The sequence below is a fragment of the Moschus berezovskii genome, chromosome 21 (genome assembly GCF_049115385.1).
Source record: "Moschus berezovskii isolate FMDL1 chromosome 21, NW_MosBer_1.0, whole genome shotgun sequence".
NCBI lineage: Eukaryota > Metazoa > Chordata > Mammalia > Artiodactyla > Moschidae > Moschus > Moschus berezovskii.
In genome coordinates, this window is record NC_142480.1 from 64,307,053 (window position 1) to 64,334,686 (window position 27,634).

General features: G+C 50.1%; 1 protein-coding gene and 1 long non-coding RNA gene across 3 annotated transcripts in view; one reads left to right on the forward strand and one right to left on the reverse strand.

Annotated features, from left to right (window-relative positions):
• The window catches only part of LOC129550218 (uncharacterized), a 101,317-nt gene extending 88,355 nt beyond the window's left edge, over positions 1-12,962 (forward strand). For both annotated transcript variants that reach the window (XR_016035676.1, XR_016035677.1), the window contains exon 4: positions 12,392-12,962. This is a non-coding gene — a long non-coding RNA (uncharacterized LOC129550218). The remainder of the gene's footprint in view (positions 1-12,391) is intronic.
• CERS3 (ceramide synthase 3) overlaps positions 1-25,130 on the reverse strand; it is a 178,048-nt gene extending 152,918 nt beyond the window's left edge. Inside the window, exon 1 of the mRNA XM_055417690.2 lies at positions 25,020-25,130. The gene's annotated coding sequence lies outside the window, so the exon portion shown is untranslated. The remainder of the gene's footprint in view (positions 1-25,019) is intronic.
• Between the last annotated feature and the right edge of the window lie 2,504 nt (positions 25,131-27,634).

Below are 27,634 nucleotides of genomic sequence, written 5' to 3' on the forward strand. Positions count from 1 at the left end.
CTCACACCCTTCCCCAGTGTGCACTCTCACACTCTTCCCCAGGGCGCACTCTCACACCCTTCCCCAGGGCGCACTCTCACATCCTTCCCCAGGGCGCACTCTCACACTCTTCCCCAGGGCGCACTCTCACACCCTTCCCCAGTGTGCACTCTCACACCCTTCCCCAGGGCACACTCTCACACTCTTCCCCAGGGCGCACTCTCACACCCTTCCCCAGTGTGCACTCTCACACTCTTCCCCAGGGCACACTCTCACATCCTTCCCCACGGCACACTCTCAAACCCTTCCCCAGGGCACACTCTCACACCCTTCCCCAGTGTGCACTCTCACACTCTTCCCCAGTGTGCACTCTCACACCCTTCCCCAGGGCGCACTCTCACACCCTTCCCCAGGGCGCACTCTCACACCCTTCCCCAGTGTGCACTCTCACACCCTTCCCCAGGGCGCACTCTCACACCCGTCCCCAGGGCACACTCTCACACTCTTCCCCAGTGTGCACTCTCACTCTCTTCCCCAGGGCGCACTCTCACACTCTTCCCCAGGGCGCACTCTCACACCCTTCCCCAGTGTGCACTCTCACACCCTTCCCCAGGGCGCACTCTCACATCCTTCCCCAGGGCACACTCTCACATCCTTCCCCACGGCACACTCTCAAACTCTTCCCCAGGGCGCACTCTCACATTCTTCCCCAGGGCGCACTCTCACACTCTTCCCCAGTGTGCACTCTCACACTCTTCCCCAGGGCGCACTCTCACATCCTTCCCCACGGCACACTCTCACACTCTTCCCCAGGGCGCACTCTCACACTCTTCCCCCGTGTGCACTCTCACACCCTTCCCCAGGGCGCACTCTCACACTCTTCCCCAGGGCACACTCTCACACTCTTCCCCAGGGCACACTCTCACACTCTTCCCCAGGGCACACTCTCACACTCTTCCCCACGGCACACTCTCACATCCTTCCCCAGTGTGCACTCTCACACCCTTCCCCAGTGTGCACTCTCACACCCTTCCCCAGGGCACACTCTCACATCCTTCCCCAGGGCACACTCTCACACTCTTCCCCACGGCACACTCTCACATCCTTCCCCAGTGTGCACTCTCACACTCTTTCCCAGTGTGCACTCTCACACTCTTCCCCAGGGCACACTCTCACACCCTTCCCCAGTGTGCACTCTCACACTCTTCCCCAGGGCGCACTCTCACACTCTTCCCCAGGGCGCACTCTCACACTCTTCCCCAGGGCACACTCTCACATCCTTCCCCACGGCACACTCTCACACTCTTCCCCAGGGCACACTCTCACACTCTTCCCCAGGGCGCACTCTCACATCCTTCCCCAGGGCACACTCTCAAACTCTTCCCCAGGGCACACTCTCACACCCTTCCCCAGGGCGCACTCTCACACCCTTCCCCAGGGCGCACTCTCACACTCTTCCCCAGGGCACACTCTCACACCCTTCCCCAGGGCAAACTCTAACACTCTTCCCCAGGGCGCACTCTCACACCCTTCCCCAGTGTGCACTCTCACACCCTTCCCCAGTGTGCACTCTCACACTCTTCCCCAGGGCGCACTCTCACACCCTTCCCCAGGGCACACTCTCACACCCTTCCCCAGTGTGCACTCTCACACTCTTCCCCAGGGCGCACTCTCACACCCTTCCCCAGTGTGCACTCTCACACTCTTCCCCAGGGCGCACTCTCACATCCTTCCCCACGGCACACTCTCAAACCCTTCCCCAGGGCACACTCTCACACCCTTCCCCAGGGCACACTCTCACACCCTTCCCCACGGCACACTCTCAAACTCTTCCCCAGGGCACACTCTCACACCCTTCCCCAGGGCACACTCTCACACTCTTCCCCAGGGCACACTCTCACACCCTTCCCCACGGCACACTCTCAAACTCTTCCCCAGGGCACACTCTCACACCCTTCCCCAGGGCACACTCTCACACTCTTCCCCAGGGCACACTCTCACACCCTTCCCCAGGGCACACTCTCACTCTCTTCCCCAGGGCACACTCTCACACCCTTCCCCAGTGTGCACTCTCACACCCTTCCCCAGGGCGCACTCTCACTCTCTTCCCCAGGGCACACTCTCACACCCTTCCCCAGGGCACACTCTCACACCCTTCCCCAGGGCGCACTCTCACACCCTTCCCCAGGGCACACTCTCACACCCTTCCCCAATGTGCACTCTCACACTCTTCCCCAGGGCGCACTCTCACACCCTTCCCCAGTGTGCACTCTCACACTCTTCCCCAGGGCGCACTCTCACACCCTTCCCCAGTGTGCACTCTCACACTCTTCCCCAAGGCGCACTCTCACATCCTTCCCCACGGCACACTCTCACACCCTTCCCCAGGGCACACTCTCACACCCTTCCCCAGGGCGCACTCTCACACTCTTCCCCAGGGCGCACTCTCACACCCTTCCCCAGGGCGCACTCTCACACTCTTCCCCAGGGCGCACTCTCACACTCTTCCCCAGGGCACACTCTCACACCCTTCCCCAGTGTGCACTCTCACACTCTTCCCCAGGGCGCACTCTCACATCCTTCCCCAGTGTGCACTCTCACACCCTTCCCCAGGGCGCACTCTCACACCCTTCCCCAGGGCGCACTCTCACACCCTTCCCCAGGGCGCACTCTCACATCCTTCCCCACGGCACACTCTCACACTCTTCCCCAGGGCGCACTCTCACACCCTTCCCCAGTGTGCACTCTCACACCCTTCCCCAGGGCACACTCTCACACTCTTCCCCAGGGCGCACTCTCACACCCTTCCCCAGTGTGCACTCTCACACTCTTCCCCAGGGCACACTCTCACATCCTTCCCCACGGCACACTCTCAAACCCTTCCCCAGGGCACACTCTCACACCCTTCCCCAGTGTGCACTCTCACACTCTTCCCCAGTGTGCACTCTCACACCCTTCCCCAGGGCGCACTCTCACACCCTTCCCCAGGGCACACTCTCACTCTCTTCCCCAGGGCGCACTCTCACACTCTTCCCCAGGGCACACTCTCACACTCTTCCCCAGGGCGCACTCTCACACCCTTCCCCAGGGCGCACTCTCACACCCTTCCCCAGTGTGCACTCTCACACTCTTCCCCAGGGCACACTCTCACTCTCTTCCCCAGTGTGCACTCTCACACCCTTCCCCAGGGCGCACTCTCACACCCTTCCCCAGGGCGCACTCTCACACCCTTCCCCAGGGCGCACTCTCACACCCTTCCCCAGTGTGCACTCTCACACCCTTCCCCAGTGTGCACTCTCACACCCTTCCCCAGTGTGCACTCTCACACCCTTCCCCAGGGCGCACTCTCACACCCTTCCCCAGTGTGCACTCTCACACTCTTCCCCAGGGCACACTCTCACACTCTTCCCCAGGGCACACTCTCACACCCTTCCCCAGGGCGCACTCTCACACCCTTCCCCAGTGTGCACTCTCACACTCTTCCCCAGGGCACACTCTCACATCCTTCCCCACGGCACACTCTCACATCCTTCCCCAGGGCACACTCTCACTCTCTTCCCCAGGGCGCACTCTCACACCCTTCCCCAGGGCGCACTCTCACACCCTTCCCCAGGGCGCACTCTCACACCCTTCCCCAGTGTGCACTCTCACACCCTTCCCCACGGCACACTCTCAAACTCTTCCCCAGGGCACACTCTCACACCCTTCCCCAGGGCACACTCTCACACTCTTCCCCAGGGCACACTCTCACACCCTTCCCCACGGCACACTCTCAAACTCTTCCCCAGGGCACACTCTCACACCCTTCCCCAGGGCACACTCTCACACTCTTCCCCAGGGCACACTCTCACACCCTTCCCCAGGGCACACTCTCACTCTCTTCCCCAGGGCACACTCTCACACCCTTCCCCAGTGTGCACTCTCACACCCTTCCCCAGGGCGCACTCTCACTCTCTTCCCCAGGGCACACTCTCACACCCTTCCCCAGGGCACACTCTCACACCCTTCCCCAGGGCGCACTCTCACACCCTTCCCCAATGTGCACTCTCACACTCTTCCCCAGGGCGCACTCTCACACCCTTCCCCAGTGTGCACTCTCACACTCTTCCCCAGGGCGCACTCTCACACCCTTCCCCAGTGTGCACTCTCACACTCTTCCCCAAGGCGCACTCTCACATCCTTCCCCACGGCACACTCTCACACCCTTCCCCAGGGCACACTCTCACACCCTTCCCCAGGGCACACTCTCACACTCTTCCCCAGGGCGCACTCTCACACCCTTCCCCAGGGCGCACTCTCACACTCTTCCCCAGGGCGCACTCTCACACTCTTCCCCAGGGCACACTCTCACACCCTTCCCCAGTGTGCACTCTCACACTCTTCCCCAGGGCGCACTCTCACATCCTTCCCCAGTGTGCACTCTCACACCCTTCCCCAGGGCGCACTCTCACACCCTTCCCCAGGGCGCACTCTCACACCCTTCCCCAGGGCGCACTCTCACATCCTTCCCCACGGCACACTCTCACACTCTTCCCCAGGGCGCACTCTCACACCCTTCCCCAGTGTGCACTCTCACACCCTTCCCCAGGGCACACTCTCACACTCTTCCCCAGGGCGCACTCTCACACCCTTCCCCAGTGTGCACTCTCACACTCTTCCCCAGGGCACACTCTCACATCCTTCCCCACGGCACACTCTCAAACCCTTCCCCAGGGCACACTCTCACACCCTTCCCCAGTGTGCACTCTCACACTCTTCCCCAGTGTGCACTCTCACACCCTTCCCCAGGGCGCACTCTCACACCCTTCCCCAGGGCACACTCTCACTCTCTTCCCCAGGGCGCACTCTCACACTCTTCCCCAGGGCACACTCTCACACTCTTCCCCAGGGCGCACTCTCACACCCTTCCCCAGGGCACACTCTCACACCCTTCCCCAGGGCGCACTCTCACACCCTTCCCCAGTGTGCACTCTCACACTCTTCCCCAGGGCACACTCTCACTCTCTTCCCCAGTGTGCACTCTCACACCCTTCCCCAGGGCGCACTCTCACACCCTTCCCCAGGGCGCACTCTCACACCCTTCCCCAGGGCGCACTCTCACACCCTTCCCCAGTGTGCACTCTCACACCCTTCCCCAGTGTGCACTCTCACACCCTTCCCCAGGGCGCACTCTCACACCCTTCCCCAGTGTGCACTCTCACACTCTTCCCCAGGGCACACTCTCACACTCTTCCCCAGGGCACACTCTCACACCCTTCCCCAGGGCGCACTCTCACACCCTTCCCCAGTGTGCACTCTCACACTCTTCCCCAGGGCACACTCTCACATCCTTCCCCACGGCACACTCTCACATCCTTCCCCAGGGCACACTCTCACTCTCTTCCCCAGGGCGCACTCTCACACCCTTCCCCAGGGCGCACTCTCACACCCTTCCCCAGGGCGCACTCTCACACCCTTCCCCAGTGTGCACTCTCACACCCTTCCCCAGGGCACACTCTCACATCCTTCCCCAGGGCACACTCTCACACTCTTCCCCACGGCACACTCTCACATCCTTCCCCAGTGTGCACTCTCACACTCTTTCCCAGTGTGCACTCTCACACTCTTCCCCAGGGCGCACTCTCACATCCTTCCCCAGGGCACACTCTCACACTCTTCCCCACGGCACACTCTCACATCCTTCCCCAGTGTGCACTCTCACACTCTTTCCCAGTGTGCACTCTCACACTCTTCCCCAGGGCGCACTCTCACACTCTTCCCCAGTGTGCACTCTCACACTCTTCCCCAGGGCGCACTCTCACACTCTTCCCCAGGGCGCACTCTCACACTCTTCCCCAGGGCACACTCTCACATCCTTCCCCACGGCGCACTCTCACACTCTTCCCCAGGGCGCACTCTCACACCCTTCCCCAGGGCACACTCTCACACTCTTCCCCAGGGCACACTCTCACACTCTTCCCCAGGGCACACTCTCACATCCTTCCCCAGGGCACACTCTCACACTCTTCCCCAGGGCACACTCTCACACTCTTCCCCAGGGCGCACTCTCACACTCTTCCCCAGGGCGCACTCTCACACCCTTCCCCAGTGTGCACTCTCACACTCTTCCCCAGGGCGCACTCTCACATCCTTCCCCAGGGCACACTCTCAAACTCTTCCCCAGGGCACACTCTCACACCCTTCCCCAGGGCGCACTCTCACACCCTTCCCCAGGGCGCACTCTCACACCCTTCCCCAGGGCACACTCTCACACTCTTCCCCAGGGCACACTCTCACACCCTTCCCCAGGGCGCACTCTCACACCCTTCCCCAGTGTGCACTCTCACACCCTTCCCCAGGGCACACTCTCACACTCTTCCCCAGGGCACACTCTCACATCCTTCCCCAGGGCGCACTCTCACTCTCTTTCCCAGTGTGCACTCTCACACCCTTCCCCAGGGCACACTCTCACACTCTTCCCCAGTGTGCACTCTCACACTCTTCCCCAGGGCACACTCTCACACTCTTCCCCAGGGCACACTCTCACATCCTTCCCCAGGGCACACTCTCACACTCTTCCCCAGGGCACACTCTCACATTTTTCCCCAGGGCACACTCTCACACTCTTCCCCACGGCACACTCTCACATCCTTCCCCAGTGTGCACTCTCACACTCTTCCCCAGGGCGCACTCTCACACCCTTCCCCAGGGCGCACTCTCACACCCTTCCCCAGTGTGCACTCTCACACTCTTCCCCAGGGCGCACTCTCACACTCTTCCCCAGGGCGCACTCTCACACTCTTCCCCAGGGCGCACTCTCACATCCTTCCCCACGGCACACTCTCACACTCTTCCCCAGGGCACACTCTCACACTCTTCCCCAGGGCGCACTCTCACATCCTTCCCCAGGGCACACTCTCAAACTCTTCCCCAGGGCACACTCTCACACCCTTCCCCAGGGCGCACTCTCACACCCTTCCCCAGGGCGCACTCTCACACTCTTCCCCAGGGCACACTCTCACACCCTTCCCCAGGGCAAACTCTAACACTCTTCCCCAGGGCGCACTCTCACACCCTTCCCCAGTGTGCACTCTCACACCCTTCCCCAGTGTGCACTCTCACACTCTTCCCCAGGGCGCACTCTCACACCCTTCCCCAGGGCACACTCTCACACCCTTCCCCAGTGTGCACTCTCACACTCTTCCCCAGGGCGCACTCTCACACCCTTCCCCAGTGTGCACTCTCACACTCTTCCCCAGGGCGCACTCTCACATCCTTCCCCACGGCACACTCTCAAACCCTTCCCCAGGGCACACTCTCACACCCTTCCCCAGGGCACACTCTCACACCCTTCCCCACGGCACACTCTCAAACTCTTCCCCAGGGCACACTCTCACACCCTTCCCCAGGGCACACTCTCACACTCTTCCCCAGGGCACACTCTCACACCCTTCCCCACGGCACACTCTCAAACTCTTCCCCAGGGCACACTCTCACACCCTTCCCCAGGGCACACTCTCACACTCTTCCCCAGGGCACACTCTCACACCCTTCCCCAGGGCACACTCTCACTCTCTTCCCCAGGGCACACTCTCACACCCTTCCCCAGTGTGCACTCTCACACCCTTCCCCAGGGCGCACTCTCACTCTCTTCCCCAGGGCACACTCTCACACCCTTCCCCAGGGCACACTCTCACACCCTTCCCCAGGGCGCACTCTCACACCCTTCCCCAGGGCACACTCTCACACCCTTCCCCAATGTGCACTCTCACACTCTTCCCCAGGGCGCACTCTCACACCCTTCCCCAGGGCGCACTCTCACACTCTTCCCCAGTGTGCACTCTCACACTCTTCCCCAGGGCGCACTCTCACACCCTTCCCCAGTGTGCACTCTCACATCCTTCCCCACGGCACACTCTCACACCCTTCCCCAGGGCACACTCTCACACCCTTCCCCAGGGCGCACTCTCACACCCTTCCCCAGTGTGCACTCTCACACTCTTCCCCAGGGCGCACTCTCACACCCTTCCCCAGTGTGCACTCTCACACTCTTCCCCAAGGCGCACTCTCACATCCTTCCCCACGGCACACTCTCACACCCTTCCCCAGGGCACACTCTCACACCCTTCCCCAGTGTGCACTCTCACACTCTTCCCCAGGGCGCACTCTCACACCCTTCCCCAGGGCACACTCTCACACCCTTCCCCAGTGTGCACTCTCACACTCTTCCCCAGGGCGCACTCTCACACCCTTCCCCAGTGTGCACTCTCACACTCTTCCCCAGGGCGCACTCTCACATCCTTCCCCACGGCACACTCTCAAACCCTTCCCCAGGGCACACTCTCACACCCTTCCCCAGGGCACACTCTCACACCCTTCCCCACGGCACACTCTCAAACTCTTCCCCAGGGCACACTCTCACACCCTTCCCCAGGGCACACTCTCACACTCTTCCCCAGGGCACACTCTCACACCCTTCCCCACGGCACACTCTCAAACTCTTCCCCAGGGCACACTCTCACACCCTTCCCCAGGGCACACTCTCACACTCTTCCCCAGGGCACACTCTCACACCCTTCCCCAGGGCACACTCTCACTCTCTTCCCCAGGGCACACTCTCACACCCTTCCCCAGTGTGCACTCTCACACTCTTCCCCAGTGTGCACTCTCACACCCTTCCCCAGGGCACACTCTCACACCCTTCCCCAGGGCGCACTCTCACTCTCTTCCCCAGGGCACACTCTCACACCCTTCCCCAGGGCACACTCTCACACCCTTCCCCAGGGCGCACTCTCACACCCTTCCCCAGGGCACACTCTCACACCCTTCCCCAATGTGCACTCTCACACTCTTCCCCAGGGCGCACTCTCACACCCTTCCCCAGTGTGCACTCTCACACTCTTCCCCAGGGCGCACTCTCACACCCTTCCCCAGTGTGCACTCTCACACTCTTCCCCAAGGCGCACTCTCACATCCTTCCCCACGGCACACTCTCACACCCTTCCCCAGGGCACACTCTCACACCCTTCCCCAGGGCGCACTCTCACACTCTTCCCCAGGGCGCACTCTCACACCCTTCCCCAGGGCGCACTCTCACACTCTTCCCCAGGGCGCACTCTCACACTCTTCCCCAGGGCACACTCTCACACCCTTCCCCAGTGTGCACTCTCACACTCTTCCCCAGGGCGCACTCTCACATCCTTCCCCAGTGTGCACTCTCACACCCTTCCCCAGGGCGCACTCTCACACCCTTCCCCAGGGCGCACTCTCACACCCTTCCCCAGGGCGCACTCTCACATCCTTCCCCACGGCACACTCTCACACTCTTCCCCAGGGCGCACTCTCACACCCTTCCCCAGTGTGCACTCTCACACCCTTCCCCAGGGCACACTCTCACACTCTTCCCCAGGGCGCACTCTCACACCCTTCCCCAGTGTGCACTCTCACACTCTTCCCCAGGGCACACTCTCACATCCTTCCCCACGGCACACTCTCAAACCCTTCCCCAGGGCACACTCTCACACCCTTCCCCAGTGTGCACTCTCACACTCTTCCCCAGTGTGCACTCTCACACCCTTCCCCAGGGCGCACTCTCACACCCTTCCCCAGGGCACACTCTCACTCTCTTCCCCAGGGCGCACTCTCACACTCTTCCCCAGGGCACACTCTCACACTCTTCCCCAGGGCGCACTCTCACACCCTTCCCCAGGGCGCACTCTCACACCCTTCCCCAGTGTGCACTCTCACACTCTTCCCCAGGGCACACTCTCACTCTCTTCCCCAGTGTGCACTCTCACACCCTTCCCCAGGGCGCACTCTCACACCCTTCCCCAGGGCGCACTCTCACACCCTTCCCCAGGGCGCACTCTCACACCCTTCCCCAGTGTGCACTCTCACACCCTTCCCCAGTGTGCACTCTCACACTCTTCCCCAGGGCACACTCTCAAACTCTTCCCCAGGGCACACTCTCACACCCTTCCCCAGTGTGCACTCTCACACCCTTCCCCAGGGCACACTCTCACTCTCTTCCCCAGGGCACACTCTCACTCTCTTCCCCAGGGCGCACTCTCACACCCTTCCCCAGGGCGCACTCTCACACCCTTCCCCAGTGTGCACTCTCACACTCTTCCCCAGGGCACACTCTCACTCTCTTCCCCAGTGTGCACTCTCACACCCTTCCCCAGGGCGCACTCTCACACCCTTCCCCAGGGCGCACTCTCACACCCTTCCCCAGTGTGCACTCTCACACCCTTCCCCAGGGCACACTCTCACATCCTTCCCCAGGGCACACTCTCACACTCTTCCCCACGGCACACTCTCACATCCTTCCCCAGTGTGCACTCTCACACTCTTTCCCAGTGTGCACTCTCACACTCTTCCCCAGGGCGCACTCTCACACCCTTCCCCAGTGTGCACTCTCACACCCTTCCCCAGGGCGCACTCTCACACTCTTCCCCAGGGCACACTCTCACATCCTTCCCCACGGCGCACTCTCACACTCTTCCCCAGGGCGCACTCTCACACCCTTCCCCAGGGCACACTCTCACACTCTTCCCCAGGGCACACTCTCACACTCTTCCCCAGGGCACACTCTCACATCCTTCCCCAGGGCACACTCTCACACTCTTCCCCAGGGCACACTCTCACACTCTTCCCCAGGGCGCACTCTCACACTCTTCCCCAGGGCGCACTCTCACACCCTTCCCCAGTGTGCACTCTCACACCCTTCCCCAGGGCACACTCTCACACTCTTCCCCAGGGCACACTCTCACATCCTTCCCCAGGGCGCACTCTCACACTCTTTCCCAGTGTGCACTCTCACACCCTTCCCCAGGGCACACTCTCACACTCTTCCCCAGTGTGCACTCTCACACTCTTCCCCAGGGCACACTCTCACACTCTTCCCCAGGGCACACTCTCACATCCTTCCCCAGGGCACACTCTCACACTCTTCCCCAGGGCACACTCTCACATCCTTCCCCAGGGCACACTCTCACACTCTTCCCCACGGCACACTCTCACATCCTTCCCCAGTGTGCACTCTCACACTCTTCCCCAGGGCGCACTCTCACACCCTTCCCCAGGGCGCACTCTCACACCCTTCCCCAGTGTGCACTCTCACACCCTTCCCCAGTGTGCACTCTCACACTCTTCCCCAGGGCACACTGTCACACCCTTCCCCAGGGCACACTCTCACACTCTTCCCCAGGGCGCACTGTCACACCCTTCCCCAGGGCGCACTCTCACACCCTTCCCCAGGGCACACTCTCACACCCTTCCCCAGGGCGCACTCTCACACCCTTCCCCAGGGCGCACTCTCACACTCTTCCCCAGGGCGCACTCTCACACCCTTCCCCAGGGCACACTCTCACACTCTTCCCCAGGGCACACTGTCACACCCTTCCCCAGGGCGCACTCTCACACCCTTCCCCAGGGCGCACTCTCACACCCTTCCCCAGGGCGCACTCTCACACCCTTCCCCAGGGCGCACTCTCACACTCTTCCCCAGGGCGCACTCTCACACCCTTCCCCAGGGCACACTCTCACACCCTTCCCCAGGGCGCACTCTCACACCCTTCCCCAGGGCACACTCTCACACTCTTCCCCAGGGCGCACTCTCACACCCTTCCCCAGGGCGCACTCTCACACCCTTCCCCAGGGCACACTCTCACACCCTTCCCCAGGGCACACTCTCACACCCTTCCCCAGGGCGCACTCTCACACCCTTCCCCAGTGTGCACTCTCACACTCTTCCCCAGTGTGCACTCTCACACCCTTCCCCAGGGCACACTCTCACACTCTTCCCCAGGGCGCACTCTCACACTCTTCCCCAGGGCGCACTCTCACACCCTTCCCCAGTGTGCACTCTCACACTCTTCCCCAGGGCGCACTCTCACACCCTTCCCCAGGGCACACTCTCACTGCCCTTCCCCAGGGCACACTCTCACTGCCTTCCCCAGGGCACACTCTCACACTCTTCCCCAGGGCACACTCTCACTGCCCTTCCCCAGGGCACACTCTCACTGCCTTCCCCAGGGCACACTCTCACTGCCTTCCCCAGGGCACACTCTCACTGCCCTTCCCCAGGGCACACTCTCACACTCTTCCCCAGGGCACACTCTCACTGCCCTTCCCCAGTGTGCACTCTCTCAGGGCACACTCTCACACTGTTCCTCAGTGTGCACACTTCTGTGACTGAGAAACTTGTAGCACGGCCCTGGACCACTGCACCCCTGGCCTGCTTTTCCAGGCTCTCTTCTGCTCCCCTTTCCATCGCTTTCTGATCCCACAAGCAAGTTGGTTGACTTTATGACCCTTAGAGCAAAAGGCAGGTCAACCCCTTTCCTGCCTCAGGGCATATGCATAGACTGCTCCTTCGGGCTAGAATGCTCTGTTCATCCATCTTCACACTACTCTCTCTTTATCCTTCCAGTCTCAATTTAAAGTACATCATGAGGAATGCTGGGCTGGAAGAAGCACAAGCTGGAATCACGATTGCTGGGAGAAATATCAATAACCTCAGATATGCAGATGACACCACCCTTATGGCAGAAAGTGAAGAGGAACTCAAAAGCCTCTTGATGAAAGTGAAAGAAGAGAGTGAAAAAGTTGGCTTAAAGCTCAACATTCAGAAAACAAAGATCATGGCATCTAGTCCCATCACTTCATGGGAAATAGATGGGGAAACAGTGGAAACAGTGTCAGACTTTATTTTTTTGGGCTCCAAAATCACTGCGGATGCTGATTGCAGCCATGAAATTAAAAGACATTTACTCCTTGGAAGGCAAGTTATGACCAACCTAGATAGTATATTAAAAAGCAGAGACATTACTTTGCCAACCAAGGTCTGTCTAGTCAAGGCTACGGTTTTTCCGGTGGTCATATGATGTGAGAGTTGGACTGTGAAGAAAGCTGATCGCTGAAGAATTGATGCTTTTGAACTGTGGTGTTGGAGAAGACTCTTGAGAGTCCCTTGGACTGCAAGGAGATCCAACCAGTCCATTCTAGAGGAGATCAATCCTGGGTGTTCATTGGAAGGACTGATGCTAAAGCTGAAACTCCAATACTTTGGCCACCTCATGCAACGAGTTGACTCACTGGAAAAGACTGATGCTGGGAAGGATTGGGGGCAGGAGGAGAAGGGGACGACAGAGAATGAGATGGCTGGATGGCATCACCGACTCTATGGACATGAGTTTGGGTGAACTCTGGGAGTTGGTGATGGACAGGGAGGCCTGGTGTGCTGTGATTCATGGGGTCGCAAAGAGTCGGATACGACTGAGTGACTGAACTGAACTGAACTGAAGATCTTTATTGAAACTTTCCATTTCCCCTGACCCCATCACTCCTACAGCTAAAAGAAACATTCCTGTTAGATTCTTCCATTACTGCATTCTTTTTCTTCATAACATGTATCAAGTTTGTAATTATATATATGTTGATTTGATTAAAGTCTGGTTCCCTCCCCAGACATCAAGGTCTACTAGAGCAAGGACTACAGTTGTTTTGCTCACAATAGGATCCGTAAGTTGGCCTACAGAAACTGAAGAAACAGTAAGTTCTTAATAGATATTAACGGAGCCAGTGTAACACAGTGGTCAATCACATGGACTTTGGAGATAGACTGTCTAGGTCCTGAAACTTTAACTAGCTATGTGCCCTTGAACAACTAATGACAATTTCCTTATCTACAAAACAGAAATATTAATAGTACTACACTGATGAAGTTGTTAAAATGACAGTGAGTAAATATTTGTAAATGACTGTATTATATGCCTGTTAAATTGTAAATTGGAGTCAAGTTATTAAATACCACGTTGCCCTTCTAAAGGGAAGAACTAAATGAACTTTCACTTCCTAAAATTCTATACATGACACCTATTTAATTAGAAGACAAATTTAAAAATAACACTCAGTGCTAACGATGCTGTAAATGTTTTATATACATCATTTACATGTAAATATAAAGCCATTACATTCTTATGTCACTGGTGGCAACATAAACGATACCACTGTCCTGGAATGGGATAATAAATTTGAGGAGTCACTAAAATGTTCAAGCCTACCTAGAAATATGTGTTATTTGAACAAAAAAATTTAAACCCTAGTTAATAAATAACACTTTAGTGTTAGTAAATAATGGATTTTAAAAATCTGAAATGTTTACATACATTTTAAAATATTGATTTTATGTAATAATCCTCAGTTAATGCTAAAAATTGTGAAATTTATTGGATAAGGAAATGGCAACCCACTCCAGTACTCTTGCCTGGAGAATTCCATGGACAGAGAAGCCTGGTGGGCTACAGTCCAAGGGTCGCAAAGAGTCAGATAAGACTGAGTGACTAACACACACATGAAATTTATAAACATGAAAAGTGTTATAATGTGTTTAAAAAAAGAAAATTCAAAATTACATCTATACTATGAGCACATGATAGAATATGATCTACATAACATACTATTTTAATCATATACATATGTGTGTGAGCGTGTCTGCAGAGACAAAATCTAGATGGAAACATGAAAACAATAATTGATATGCTAAAACAGCAAAATTCTGGGTATTCAAGATTTTTAAATTATTGCTTTCCCAGTAGGCACCCAGCTTCCCATGACTAAAGGATATTATTAAGGTGATTTATTTCACCTTATTTTTTTAAGGGGCTAATTTTTAAGTTAAATGTTTCAAACACAAAAACTAATAGCTGATTTGAAATAAGGCAAGTTTGTTACCTAGGTAAAACATCACAGCCTTTGTATACAAACAAACAGGTAACTAAAATTTTAAAATGTGCTTATTTGGTCAACAGGAAGACAGATTCTTGAGATCTATAAACTGACTTTAGATTTTGGAGATAATAAAGATAACACAGCAAAAGGCATTTAAGGAGGCAGTAGTCACTAAAAAGTAATTCTCCTGGATGCCTCTTCACCTTTATTGAGTCTCTGGTTCATCTCTGACCTAGTCATTAACTGACAAAGACTGCCAAAGGCCAGCTCAGGACAGACAGAGGCAAGTTACTGATGAAGTGTATTCAGACTGCTGATACAGATAGGAGCTCACACAAACACAGGTACGGCTGAAATCAGAAGGATGTAAAGCAACATTACACAATAGGTAAGCTTCAGAAAAATGCAAATCCTAGGGTTCAAAGAAAAGGGTCCAAGATGATTGAGAAGAAATCTATGAGAAAGCAACACAGATTTGATAATTTTGCCTTCAAAGGTAGAATTCCCTTCCTCTCTTCCCCCTGCCCTGCCCCTTTTAGCTAACTTTAGAAGCCTAAAATACAAATTAATAGCTGGGTAACCAGAAAATGGTGTTGCAATGGAAAGAAATCTTAACCCAATTAGCATCATGTCAGCATTTCCTTTCCAGTTGCAGTTAAATATGTTGCCCTTCTCCTCTGAGTCCTTCCTTACAGGCTCTCCTCCCTTGTCTGGTGAGTCACACATCTTGCTTCACAAATTACCCTGTTATTAGTCCCAGGCACAAGTGAGTGATGTAGGCAAAAGCAAGGGAGTTGAGAACCTTGTTGCTGCTAGTGACTCAGAGGAGCCCAAGGCGAGGTCCTCATTCTGTCTCAAGTTTTCCCATTGGAGAAACTCGAGGATTGGCTGGGTGCAGAGCCTGCAGAAGCTCCCGCCTCACTTAGTCTCAGGTCAGGAAGACTACCACACAAATCACAAACCTGCAATCGAAGAATTAAAAAAAGAAAAAAAATAAAGTGCTACGTACACCACCTCAAGTAGCTCACTGTCTTTCAAGTAGCTGAAAATAAAGAACCTTGGATCTAGAGTCAGGTGGCCTGGGTTCAGTCTGTCACTTAATGGCTAAATGGTCTTGGATAACTCAGCCTCTCTGAATCTTCATCTGAATTACCATTAAATGGTGCTAATTCTACAAGGACCTGTTGTGGATTAAGAGTGATTAGGTATGTAAAAATACCTGAATACAATGAAGTACAGAATCAATGTTATATAATGATACTATCTCATTATCCCGACCTTACTGGGTAGGGGCAAGAATCCCTAAATCTTAAATAATAAGATTAAATGCTAAGTTTAAAAAGATTTTCCAAAGGAGAGGAATGGGACACCTCCTGTCCTTTATAGCTGCTTTCCCACCATGAAGTGCACATCTCTCACTACTGAGAAACGATAACTGATTTCATATTTTTCTTTCAGTAAAGGAAGCCCACATAACAGACACAAACTGTGCTAACAGACAGCCTGGAGACAAGCCCTGGAGAGGCTGTATTGTGTCGTGTCACCTGGTTCTGACCTCCACAAAGATCACAAGGGGGATGCCCAGACCTCCCCCACAACCCACTGGGACAGAATTTCAGGACTGGACATGTAGGAACCCAAGGCCTACTGGCTTGTCAGGAATAAGTGTTTGGGAATCTGAACACACATCCTCACCCCTTTAAAGCTGTATGATCTCATCTGTAAAACAGGTATAACAATTTTTATGTCTGTACAATCTAGGTCAGGATTAATGAGGCCGTGTGTCTAAATCACTTTGCATGATGCTCGGTGTAGTGAGTGCCCAGGAAACTGCAGGTGTTGGTACTGTGGTTGCTATTTACATTTCCTCCTCAACAGTACTGTGGACTTCCAGGTGGCACCACAGCCAGCCATCATGCATTGATTTCCTACAATACCTTGATCAGTATTGAGGTTACCAGACCAAGTGTTCGGAGATGGCACTGGCGACCCACTCCAGTACTCTTGCCTGGAAAATCCCATGGATGGAGGAGCCTGGTAGGCTGCAGTCCGTGGGGTCGCTAAGAGTCGGACACAACTGAGCGACTTCACTTTCACTTTTCACTTTCATGCATTGGAGAAGGAAATGGCAGCCCACTCCAGTGTTCTTGCCTGGAGAATCCCAGGGATGGGGGAGCCTGGTGGGCTGCCGTCTATGGGGTTGCACAGAGTCGGACACGACTGAAGTGACTTAGCAGCAGCAGCAGACCAAGTGTTAGTCGGGAAAAGCTTTTCTGAGGTATAATTCATTTCCTTGACAGGGTAGGTAATTAATTTTCTCAGTGTCAGCAGGATTCTTTACATCATGGTACTTGTCCTGTGCAGTATCAACAAAGGAATCTTCTATGACAGAGAGTGAAACCTACAGAAGGGTGCACAGTCACATCTTGATCAGGAAGGAATTTGGGGATTTCCCAGGTGGTCCAATGGTTAAGAATCCATCTTGCAATGCAGTGCAATGCAGGGGATACTTGTTTGGTCCTTGGTCCAGAAGACCCTACATACCATGGAGCAATTAAGCCCATGTGCCACAACTACTGAAGCCCGCAAGCCATAGAGTCCTGCTCTGCAATAAGAGAAAGCCCACACACTGCAATGAGAAGCCCAAACACTGCAACTAGAGAAAACCTGTGTGTAGCAATGAAGACCCACCGCAGCAAAAAATAAACAATTTTTTTTAAAAGGAAGGAATTTGGAACATCTGTCTTACTCACTGATAAAGAGGAGGTAAGTTACTTTTAGGGAAGGACTTAGTGGCTCGCCAGGGAAGGCTTCCCTGGTGGCTCAGATAGTAAAGAATCCGCCTGCAATGCGGGAGACCTGGGTATGAGCCCTGGGTTGGGAAGATCTCCCTGGAGAAAGGAATGGCTATCTACTCCAGTATTCTGGCCTGGAGAATTCTGAGGACAGAGGAGCCTGGCAGGCTATAGTCCATAGGGTCGCAAAGAGTCAGACTTGACTAAGTGACTTTCACTTTGGTGTTATCAGGGCAACATGATGAAGCAGGCCCCCAATTTTAATATTTAAAATATGTGCTTATGAAATATTTTCTGCTGTCTCTGCAGAAGGAAGCATCCCTTGGAAAAGAACAAGATGACAAAGATTTCCATAGTCTTCAGATAAGGGTGGCATGCATGGGTGTGAGGGCCTACAGCAGAGAACAGGGATGGAGTGAAGAAGTGCAGAAAAATAATCTCAATTACACGTTCCCAGCAGCTTTCTTCTTTGACTCAGAAATCATTAAAAAAGAACAATAGAAAGGGATACTTCCCCCTAGAAAGTAGTGCTGTCATGAGATTGGAAAACTGGGTATAGTCACTGTTTCCACCTTTGAACAAAAGGGATGGGTCATGTCCCTTCCTCAGCCAGGGCAACTTCACTGTCCATGGCCACCAGCTGTTGCTACGTACTCACCAAAAGAAAATAACTTGTAAGATTTCAAAACTGAAAAGAACTAGTCATTCCTGTCCAGGTCCATCTAATCAAGAAGTCCCTTAAAGAAAAAAATGCATATAACACCCAGGTCTTGAGTAGATGGGGGAAAGAGGGAGACAGAGAGACGGAGACAAAGAGAGGCACGTAGAGCATTTGCAAAGTTAGGGACACAGAGAGAACATCTCATCTATTAATTATACTTCTGGGAGAGTTAATGATTAAAACCATGGCTTTAAATTTACGGATCTTTTGCCTGCAAAAGTACCTGGAGGGAAAAACATCCTGGGTATATTATATGAAAATGTAACATATTATTTAAAAATAAAAATTTCCCTAGGTTTCTACACTTCTCAAATATACATTCATTTGAAAAGGGCATCCTTAAATTTCTTTCCAATATATATTTATATGATTTTCATTTGTCTCTTTGGTTTCTGCCATTAGCTGCTGTGAATCAAAGAAAATACCATGCAGACACATACCAAGGTCCCAAGTCAGTGCCACATCAGGTATAGTACCAACTCCTTTTCCCAGGATGGGGAAGGTCCAACATGTGCCAATTCAACCTGCTGCTACTCTATCGATCATGAGGTGGGATCTACAGGTTTCTAAGCCTTTTTAAAATTCCTTCTTCTCTAAACTAAAATTTATTGAGTATTTCCTCAAATTTTTTTTTCTGCTAAAGCATACAGTAACCTGATTCTGTAAAGCAGGAGCCCTTGGGAACCTAGAGAAAAGTGGTGGAACTGGGGCTGGGCTGACCCACAGGGCAGGTTGCTGGTTCCACATGCTGTAAGAGGGGATTCCAAGTTCCCCTGTGTCATTCATGTTGGTGAAACTTAATTATAAATGTCTTCAGTTCAGTTCAGTCGTGTCTGACTCTCCGCGACCCCATGAATCACAGCACGCCAGGCCTCCCTGTCCATCACCAACTCCTGGAGTTCACTCAAACTCAAGTCCACAGAGTCGGTGATGCCATCCAGCCATCTCATTCTTGGTCGTCCCCTTCTCCTCCCGCCCCCAACCTTTCCCAGCATCAGTCTTTTCCAGTGAGTCAACTCGTTGCATGAGGTGGCCAAAGTATTGCAGTTTCAGCTTTAGCATCAGTCCTTCCAATGAACACCCAGGATTGATCTCCTTTAGAATGGACTGGTTGGATTTCCTTGTAGTACAAGGGACTCTCAAGAGTCTTCTCCAACACCACAGTTCAAAAGCATCAATTCTTCGGTGATCAGCTTTCTTCACAGTCCAACTCTCACATCCATACATGACCATGGGAAAAACCATAGCCTTGACTAGATGGACCTTTGTTGGCAAAGTAATGTCTCTGCTTTTTAATATACTATCAAGGTTGGTCATAACTTTCCTTCCAAGGAGTAAGCGTCTTTTAATTTCATGGCTGCAATCAGCATCTGCAGTGATTTTGGAGCCCAAAAAAAATAAAGTCTGACACTGTTTCCACTGTTTTTTCATCTATTTCCCATGAAGTGATGATAAACGTCTTAAGGTTGACCAAAAAGAAAAAGATGCTTGGAAAGTAACAAAATAATCATATAATATTCAATTCCTACTGTACTGAAGAGCACAGATCCAGAACTTTATTAACTGTCACATCCATATTAACACTTAGATCTTTATACATTTTGAGTTTAGAAACAAGATTTTGTCCATATAGATATTCAAATGGTCATTCTTTCCTTATAGTATCTATAATGTTATAAATCAAGGGTCCAATATGTATTGGAGTTAATATATTGCATCCGATATGTAAAGCAGAGGTCTATTTTTGGAATTTCTAGTCTTTTTCATCGGTCTAGTGTGATTTTGACTTTATTTTTTATTTTTTTTCAGATAGTCTTAATTGATATTTATAAGACATTCCATCCGAAAGCAGTAGAATACACTTTCTTAAGTGTACATGGAACATTCTCAAGAATACATCACATCCTTGGTCACAAATTAAGCCTCAATAAATTTAAGAAAATTGAAATCATATCAAGCATCTGTTCAGTTCAGTTCAGTCTCTCAGCCGTGCCCAACTCTTTGCGAATCCATGAATCACAGCATAGTCTTTCTTTCAGCTAGCATTGAGAACCATTACCAGCTACAAAGGCTTCCCTGGTGGCTCAGTGGTAAAGAATCTGCCTGCAACACAGGAGACACAGGAGACTCAAGTTTGATCCCTGGGCCGGGAAGATCCTTTTGAGGAGGGCATGGCAACCCACTCCAGTATTCTTGCCTGGAGAATCCCATGGACAGAGAAGCCAAGCAGGCTACAGTCCATCGGGTGGCAAAGTGTCAGACCTGAGTGATGCATGCACCAGCTACAAAATTATTAGGTCAGGCCAGAAAGGTTATGCAGTGGAATGAAATAGAAGAGAAAACATCAATACATATCAAATATTGTTTGGGAAACTTTTTCCAATTAATGTGTGTGTGCATTCTAAGTGGAGATCTGAAAGTATTTACCATCAGTGATTGTCAAAAAACAAACAATAAAAGATTTGAAAACCACCACTAAAATGTAACCTGTGAAAAAATTACTTAGGAAAATCCAACCTGAATATTATTTTATAGTCATCATCTAGAAAAGTTCTTAAGTTTTTCTCTCCCACAGGTGGCTGTAGACCAGAATTCACAGAAAGCAGGTATACTGGACACAAGAAAGGGAAAGCCGAGCTAATGGAACAAGAGGAGCTCATTACAAGTCTGCAATGCTGACCCAAGGTCAGAAGTAACAGTGAGCCTGTGATGGGAATATCACACACGAAAACTGCTCATCTGCACAGTTGAGATTTGTTCAGCATCAGCATATTTTATAGTTTTAAAGTTTTAATCAGATGTCAAGCAAGAAAGCAAAATTTGAGGGGAAGAAATTGAAGCCAATTTAGTTATTAAATGATGTTAAGTAATCTTCATTAATGAAGAAAAGGCTCTTAGAATTTTTGCTTGAATCTTGAAATAATTATTGTTCAGCCTATCAGTCTAACCAGTAAGTATTTATTGACTATCTGCTAAAGAATGTCTGGCCAATGAAACCAAATAAAAGAAATGTGCCTTGTTTTTGAACATAAGGACTCTATAAAGAACAAGTGGATTGTGCCATGTGATTTTCCCTTCCTAATTACTTCACTTTAGAACATGGAAATGTAAGTAAAAATGATTTCAAATCCCTAATGTAATATTTTATCTTTTCAAATAACCTAAATATATGTATTAGCTGTGAATTTTATAGTTTTCCCATTAATGAGAATTGTATTTGGTAATTATTTCACAATATATACAAATATTAAATTATGTAACAACATCTGAAACTAATATGTAAATCATATCTCAGATTTTTAAAAAGCGAGAAAACTGCTTCCATTTCTCCTTTCTCCAGACCCAGTGACCACACACCACGTGTTTCAGGGGCAGAAGGCCCAATCTATTGCACTCTATGACACGAGAACTAAACTTTCGCTGCACACACAAAGTATGTATCTTTTGGTTTTGTTTTTATATTATGCACATGAATGTGTGTTGATGTGTGTGTGTCTGTGTCTATGTCATGTGTGTGCAAGTGTGTGTGTGTCTGTGTGGGGTATGTTTGTGTATACCAATCCTGAGCAGAGGGATCTGGAAATTCTGGTTAAGCATCTCAGTTTCCTGGTATTTCCTGAAGATATAATTCAGGGAAAAAGGGAATCTTTTCATTGAGTTGGAATTTCTGTACACTAAATGCCAGCTATGCATCAGGTCTCTGGTCAGCTCAGTTCACACTCCTTAGAACACTGCACAACTGCTCTCCAAAGCCTTGCCAGTGCCCACGTGGGCAAATAAATAAAGAGAAAATGGTTTTTAAAATGAACTAAAACATTTTCTATTTGGGCAGCATATAAACACTCACTGCCTGGGAAATTCTAAATGCTCCTACCTGGGAAAGGAGAAATGTATCTCAAGGTCACACCCCCTCTTACACAGCTTTCTTCCATTTGTTGGTGGGTTTCCACAGACTTTAAGGGCTGATAATAATGAAATTTCAAAATAATTTAACTGTTTCAAAACAGTGATTGCTGCAGTCCACTTACAATCAAACATCTGTCCCCCATTCACAGAAATCCTGGAGAGAATTCAGGTTATTACAGTATTATATAAGGTTAAAGATTCTTAATCTCTCCATCCACCTGCTGTTTGATGGTTTATTACCTAAGCCTTAACTTAATTAGGCTTTTAACTTAGTTTATATTCTCATCCTTTAAAATCCTTACTACAAGACACAATCTTAAGGCAACATGACCCATAAAATGAGGAGACTGATTGTTGCACTGGGCTTACAAAAGTAAGTCTTGCCACTTTAGAAAGCCTTCTTTCAGAGTGCCAACTCTCTGGTCTGGGCTGACACAGTGTTGTTCAGTCATTCTGGGTCTACCAACTACATAAAAAAACTCAGGGTGTGTAAGACCAACAAGGTCAGTGGTATTGGGTGTGCAGGTGTTGCCAGGAAAAGGAAGAATACAGTTGCACTGGATTCCACAGGGAGGTTCCCTGTGTCCCTCTTGTATCTCTCTGATACGATCTGCAGTTTACTGGGATTCAAAGTTAGGGACAGATGCCAAAATACGATTCTTGATGCCAACTGGCCTAATTAACTCCAGGCTTTTAGCTGGTAAATAAGTAAGTCGCTCTTGCCCCCAATCTGTCTTTATAAAGGTATATTATCTCCAGTTCAAGCTTTGTCCCTAAATTCACACTGGGAAAGCCCTAGAAAGTCCAGGGCTCTTGAGTAGATGGCCTGGGACCTGAAACAAATGAATGGTTGCCACATTACACTCTGTTCCATGAGTTCTTTGAGCCAGACCCTCCTCCCACACCTATCCTGTCAAGTAATGCTTTTACTAAGGCTTTGTGGGCCCAAGAAAACTCAGATGAATTCTCTGTGTGTGTGTGCGTGTGTGTAACATAAGTGTGTGTGTGTAAATGTTTGCATAAAAGCACATCCTTCCTGACCTCTAACTCTGAAATGATTAGCAGAACAAAGTGACTTTTGTAAAAGAAGTATCTGATGTTCTTGCTTTTTTGCTGGATTTTACTATATTCTAGGGGAATCTTGTCACAGGACTTTCATTACCCTGCTTCAGAGGCTATGTTGAAGCCAGACTGTATCCACCATAAAGGGTCTCGATAATCATAATGTGATTTTCACAGAACGTCAGTCACACGATGATATAATAAATAAGCACCAGTTAGCTCCATGAGGGCAGGGTCTTGCCTCTGTTGTCACTGCTGATATCCCCATGCCCAGAACAGGATCTAGCATGTCAAAGCATCAACAAGTTATTGGAGAAATGACTATTATTGATCTAATAAAGTCTACCATTTTTCAATCATGCAGATGGCACTTTCATTATTTGTCTCTCTAGTCCTTATAACAAGGCTATGTGATGGACATTATTATAATTAGCTTATAAATAAGGAAATTGAGGTTTGAAGAATTTCACTAACTTGCCTAGGTCACATAGCAGGGACTCAAATCTAGGTCTGTCTGCCTTTCTAGTCCATGTTCAATCAACTTCACCATGACTTCACCCCCAGAGCAGAAGCAAATATAAACTGATGCTTGGTCTTTTGCTCTACCAGATATCAAAATTTGCATATCATTATGGATTCAGAAACTCCTCATGTGACAAGGACTTATAAAGGGCTGATGGAAAAGGACAGGAATACAGAGGGCTCCAATCATACATATATTCCTGTGTGCAGAAAGGCAACAGAGTTCTGGCTCTCTCACTTCCCTACTATGCTGCTATAGATCTCACTGAGACTAAATTTCCTTATCGGAAAATGGCATGAGTCTTGTCTCATTGAATCAAATGTGAAATGCATAAATACACAATAAGGACTCAATTAGTGCAGTTTACTGCTAAACCCAGAATTATCTTCAAACTTATGTAAATTAATGTGATTGCTTTTAGAAATAACAGAATATTTTTAATGGGAAAACTATACAATTATTATCTCTATTTTCCTCTTCAAGAATTTGTCCCTTTGTCCAGGATTTTACTGATGAAATTTTAAGTGGAAACCCGAGAGAAATGAAAGGTGTTGTTTAAAGTCTGAACCCTCACTTGCAGTGGGGAAAGACCTTGTATATTACAGATAAATGAATGAATCATCACCCAGCAAGTTCCCCAAATTTCTTTCTTGCTCTGTATAAGGCTTTTCAGGAAATAAAATTGCTCAAAAGAACATCCTCACTAAACATTGGTTAGAAAAAATAAAGTTTTGCTTTTGTTTTGTTTTTCTGCACAAAGCTGGAAGTTTTAGAATTAATCAGCTAACGTCTTCTGGACATGACATTATCTCCCTCAAGATGAAACAAGCTTAAAAAAGCTTGTCACTGTGAGATGAGCAAGTTCTGCCTTATTCCAAATTTATGACATTCTTAAGTAGTCTGAAATGGCCTTTTCCATGCTGCCTGGAGATCCATGGGTACCCTTTTCATTTCAGCTTGAGTCAAAGCTTTCCAAATAAATCAAACTACGCTGACGGAGCATTCGGCCTCACGTGATTTCACTCTCTGAACAATTCTTCCTGTGCCTTCAATGAATCAGTTTAAACTTGCCAAAGAGCAAGTAATACAGCTTAGAAGTAGAAGTTTGAATTCACCGTCTACTCACTATTACTAAAAACTTATCAAGCAAACGGCTTTGAACCTCTGTTTTCTGTCTCTCTCCCACATCAGGCCAAAAAACAAACATTTTGATCATTTCTCTCTCTTTCTCTCTCTCTCTCACACACACACACACAGAATCAAGGCCAACTTCGTTTTGAAGGTGCTCAAATAATAACAACATCTACAAGATGGTGCCTACCTTTCTGAAACTTCAGGGCACAAAGATGCCCCTGGCTTGTGAAGACAGTCAGAGCCAGACTCCCAGTGCTCCAGCCAGCTTCGTTCTCATTAGAGAGCAACACACCTCACTGCTGTGTAAGCTCTGAAATTCTTTCAGAGACCCACCCTCTAAAGTTGCAGGTCAAGATTTCTGACTGAGGGCAATCAGTGACGTGGGGCACAGCTCCTGGAGGACACCTTCAGGTTCTTCCTGATGCGACGCTGTTTCCTGTTTCACCACTTGGAGAGGAGAAAAGTGGAATCCATTGAGACAGTGAATCACAAATGTATCAGTTGCTTCATTGTCATTGCATTTCAGTGCCCACAGTCATTCATCAACTACTACTCGGGACAGTCTTGCTCTTTGTATTAAAAGGAAGGGGTTTAGTGGCAGAGAGAGACCCGAAACACTGCTGACAGCCCTGCACGGTCCTCTGAGCTGGTCTGACAGTGTATTACTCTCCAGAAGCCTGAAACATGGGCATGGATTTTGCTAGCTAAATCACCACCACTACCACACCACAAAACTCATTAACTAAGGAGCATCACTCTTAGAAATGCAATTTTTTCCACCTGTTTCCTAGCAATGGAAGAAAATCCCCTTTTTGAACCATAAAATGACCAAAAAAATCAGGTCATCTTTTCTTTTTAGATTAGTTGGATGTGATTCGCTTTGTTTTGATTTGTGTCTCAAAGAATAATCATCACAGACAAGGAGACAAATTTAGTAGCACGATATAAATGTTTGCCTGCTTCAGATGCTTCCATTTTAAAGGCAGGTGTCCCTCATTTTACAGATCTTGAGATGTTACAACTGTGGGGACCATTTTCACTTTCCTTTGTCTGAAGATGAAACAGCTGCAACCATGGATTATTTAAAGATGCTCTGACAAGTAAAAAAGCTTCAACAAGTTGATTCCTGTCTGTCTCATAAGCTGAACCTTGCCTCCCAGGAGGTCTGAGCAGCGCCGCCTCCCTGAAAGCCTGGTTTGAAGCTCTCCTCATTGGCTGACTCCAACCGCTGAAAGACAGCTTTCTTCTTCTGTCAGCTTAATAGCTGACAGCAAAATAAAAGTTGACTAGAGGCAGAGAAGGGGAAAATGCCAGTTTGAAGTTCTCTGAAATTTTACAGTTTCTCAAATTTCCCTAATGAATTTAGTTCAAAGAAGGAAAACTGGTCAAGGCCCTTTCACTCAACACTTGCTTATGCAATTCTCCTAGTCTGGTTTTCTCTTCTCAGATTTTTCCTATTAAAGGGTTCATAAACTTTAAAGCTCATTTGGCAGGCTCATCTGTCAGCAGAATGGGCAGTGAATGTACAGACTGTGGCTCAGATCTTACCAGATCTTGCCAGGAGACTATGCAGAATTACCCCACACTGTGCATTTCTAGTCTGCTGTTCAGTCGCTAAGCTGTCTCTGAGTCTGCAACCCTAAGAACTGCAGCACACCATGCTTCCCTGTCCTGCACCGTCTTTTTTTTGCTCAAACTCATGTCCATTGAGTAGGTGATGTCTTCCAACTATCTCATCCTCTGTTGCCCGCTTCTCCTCTTGCCCTCAATCTTCCCCAGCATCAGGATCTCTTCCAATGAGTTGGCTCTTTGCATCAGGTGGCCAAAGTATTGGAGCTTCAGCATCAGTTCTTCTAATGAAAATTCAGGACTGATTTCCTTTAGGATAGACTGGTTGGATCTCCTTGCAGTCCAAGGGACTCTCAGAGTCTTCTCTAGCACCACAATTTGAAAGCATCAATTTTTCAGTGCTCAGCCTTCTTTATGGTCCAACTCTTACATTTGTACATGACTACTGGAAAAACCAGAGCTTTGACTATATGAACCTTTGTTAGCAAAGTGATATCTCTGCTTTTTAATACTCTGTCTAGATTTGCCACAGGAGACAACCAGTCCTTCAGAATCTCCTCTTGCCCTTTCCCACTACTTTCCAGGCAACAGAAGCAGGCAACTTCCATGCCTGTCCATTGGCTGCTTTCTCCTCTCTCTTGCCTGATGGAAGTCTGACTCCCCTGACAAGTCCCACAGCTCTCAGCCCACCCTTTTGTGTGTTTATAACTATATTACAGCACTCTACTATTACAACTTAGCTGGTTTTGTATCTGCTTTCCCACTACACGAGTTTCCCTAGTGGCTCAACGGTAAAGAATCTGCCTGTAATGCAAGAGACACAGGAGACGCAGGTTGGATCCCTGGGTTGGGAAGATCCCCTATGTCTTGGAAGGAAGACATAGCAATCCACTCCAGTATTCTTGCTTGGATAATCACATAGACAGAGGAGCCTGGAAGACTACAATCTGTGGGGTTGCAAGAGAGCTAGACTTGACTGAGCATGCATGCAGTCCTCACTACATTGGGAATTCCTCCGGAATGTGCCTCACACATCCTTATATCCCTGGAGCTTAGCACCATGCTGAGCTGTTCAATACATGTCAATAGTTAACACCCCAACTTGTGGGCAACCAACAGTCAGTTTCACTCTGCAGATACCTGGGGAAGAGGATACTTCTGAACTCTACTCTGGATTCCCTTTCTCAGAATTAAATAAGCCAAAACAGTACTGTAGGACCACATGATTTTTTG